Here is a 2,973-nt window from a genome sequence, read left to right as displayed (position 1 = left end):
AAGGCTAAAAATCATACAAAGTACGTGGATCGAAACCAGAAATAAAAACAAAGAAATGTGGGAAACGCAAAAGCAAATGGAAATGGAGCGGCCTTCCTAATGGCCACGGGGCAAAGAGGAAGTCACGAGGGAATCAGAAATGACAGCGATGACCTAGGCAAACCACAGCGCAGCCCCCTTGCAGAACACGACAACAGCAGCTCTGGGCGAGCAGAAAGGCTCTGCTAAACGACCGGACCAGACCCCGAGTCAACAGCCCACTGAAGGAGCCGGAGACTCAGAAACACGCTGAACACAAAGCCGGCAGAAAGACAGAAACAATACAGATTAGCGTGGAAAGAGATGAAACAGAACTGAGTGGCACCGCCCCATCTCTGACCCCAGTTACGCCTCAAACCACAGAGTACCAAACCCTGCATGGTTTCTCCTCTAAGTACAGAGCTGTAATGAAGTTTAATTCATAAATCAGATACATAAGAGATGAACAGCAACAACCGATAGTAATAAAACAGAACAATACAATCATGTTCTCTGTGCAGAGCAGAACATTAGAATGTCATCACAGCTATGTGAGTGTGAGCTCTCTCGAAAAGTATCTTACGCCGCATAAATCTCAAGCCCTGGTTGGCTGTGCTTACCGGAAGCGTGGGAAGCAGAAGCACGGATGTGGGGCTCAGGACCTACTGTATCCCCAGGAGCAAAAACTGTCCACACACGTTCACAGAAGGAGTATTCAAGCGGCCAAACGGTCCTCAACAGGTGGACAAAACATGCCAAATCCATATAAAGAAATATTATTCAGACACGAAAAAGGAGTGGAGGTCTGGAGCCTGCTACGCCACGGAAACACCGTGCTAATGAGAGAAGGCGGCACACCGGCCGTGGACAGTCTGAGCTCACCGTCTGACACTGACAGGCAAGATGAGACAAGCCCGCCCAGCACAGACAGCGGGTCAGGGTCAGGGAGGGACCTGTTAGCAGCTATGCGGAACGCTGGGGCGGGAAGACGAAAATGTCCTGGAATTAGGAAGCTCCGGTGCTTGCAGAGCAATGTGGATGAACTAAAATGCCGGCCCTCCCGGGTGGCGCACGGGGTTGAGTCTCGACACTATGCAGCTTTCGGCAGCCACGGCAGCACGAATTCCACCCTCCCGCCAGGGAGTGACCCCCAGGGTGCAGCAGACCTCCCCTGTCTGACCTCCCCTGTCTCTCCGCTGCTCCCCTCAGCAGTGTGCATCAGTGGCTCCGCCTGTTCTGCTCCCCACCCTGTCTCTAGTAAGTCTTTTCACTATACCCACTGCACCTCTAGCCTGTACTCCAACTCTTATATGCATAAATAAATGAAACAAATACCTTTAAAAAAAAAAAAAACTAAAATGTATGCATTAAGGTGAATTCCATTTTGTGTGGGCTTTAGCTCAAAAAATAAAACGCAAGTGAAAACAGAATCAATGAATGAACTAAAAGGTGGGTCAGAAGAAATACTCAAAATGCGCACAAAAAGAAAAGCAGAGGAATATGGAAGTCAGGATTCAGAATACAGGTGACAGATTGAATGCACGCATGAGAAGGGGGAGAAAAATAATAAGGCAGAAGCAACACTGACAGGCACGAGAGCTCATACTTTTCTAAAACTTATAAAAGTCATAAATCTATAGTTTTATGAAGCCCAACCACTATCAAGCAGGATTTTTTGTCTTTTAAATCCTACGTAGAGGAATCACAGTGAAACTTCAGCAACACCAAAAAAGCCAAGAGACCAGGGAATAAAAGCACTTAAAGGAATAACAGAAAGACAGGCGATGTCTCATCCACAAAAGAGGCCAGGAGACAGTCAAGTGTGCTCAATGTTCTGAAAGAAAAAACAAGTCCGCCCAGGACTCGATATCCAGCAAAAACGTATTTCAAGACTAAACGTAAAACAAAAACCGTGTCAGCCACACAAAATCAGGAGAGCTGCAACAGCCCCACACTTAAAGAAACATCAAAACTGTTCTATAAACGTCAGGAAAATGACCCGGGACGAATGGCTGGAGACTCAAACTCTGACGGCCTGAGCGAAGCGTGACCCGGTGCATCCATGTGAGCACTTTCTGCGTGAACCAGCGCGGCACGCTGAGGCTGGAGATGAGGACGGCAGACTTTGAAGACAAGGGTTAGTGTTCTCTGTGCAAAGAGCTTCTACAAATCAGTGAAAAGTAAGCAGAAAAATGGACAGCTGACAAGAAGGACAAGCAGAGTCTGCCTCGCCGGTGCCCGGCAGGCCGTAATGTCACAGGCACACCAGGTTCTGGCCTCGGACTGACAGAGTCTGTTCTAAATGAAACAACATCCTTCATTGACACGGACGTGAAAAAAACATAAAACCCCTTCAGGAACCTTCTGCTAGAACCCTGAAAACTTTTAAATGCGCGTAATCGGATCACGAGCAATTCTTGGAAATGTAAGCGTGTTTCCAACACTACACACTCTGACGGGTTTACATTAGCACAACCCCGGGGAAGCCAGAGGGCACCAAGAGAAGAAAGGTTAAGGAAACCAGGAAGTGTCCACAGCAGGAAACCCTCTCCAGGCAGTAAGCCGACCCTGGCGACATCACCTCACGTGGCGCTACGTCCGGATATGTTGCTGACAGTAAAAAAAAGGGCTGCAGAAATACATCGTGATCTCACCTTTCTTATGAAATAATAAAGCAACAGCAAAGCAACTATATAGATTTCCATCTGCAGAGAAACTTCCAGAAACACACTTTGTTGACTACTAGCAGTATTATTCCTAGGAACTTAGGGGAAAGTTAGCCAGATGTGCTTTCTCATTTTACATAGTCATAATTTTTGTTTACAGCAAGGCTTTTTGTCACTGAAAACAAACAGAAAGCAAGGAATAACATAACCGCTTTGATGGTTTACCCACGAAGCACCTGGCCCAGGAGACGCACTCGAGGGTGCCTGAGGAGTAAAGGGGTGCTCCCAC

At 47.3% G+C, this 2,973-nt stretch overlaps 1 protein-coding gene across 1 annotated transcript in view; it reads right to left on the bottom strand.

Annotated features, from left to right (window-relative positions):
• ZFAT (zinc finger and AT hook domain containing) overlaps window positions 1-2,973 on the bottom strand; it is a 68,217-nt gene that overhangs the window by 61,838 nt on the left and 3,406 nt on the right. The window lies entirely within an intron of this gene.

Source organism: Condylura cristata, unplaced genomic scaffold (genome assembly GCF_000260355.1).
Source record: "Condylura cristata isolate star-nosed mole 26May11 unplaced genomic scaffold, ConCri1.0 scaffold00009, whole genome shotgun sequence".
In the NCBI taxonomy this organism is placed as follows: Eukaryota; Metazoa; Chordata; class Mammalia; order Eulipotyphla; family Talpidae; genus Condylura; species Condylura cristata.
Note: the sequence above shows the minus strand (reverse complement) of the source record. Positions and strands in the feature narration are given on the sequence as shown.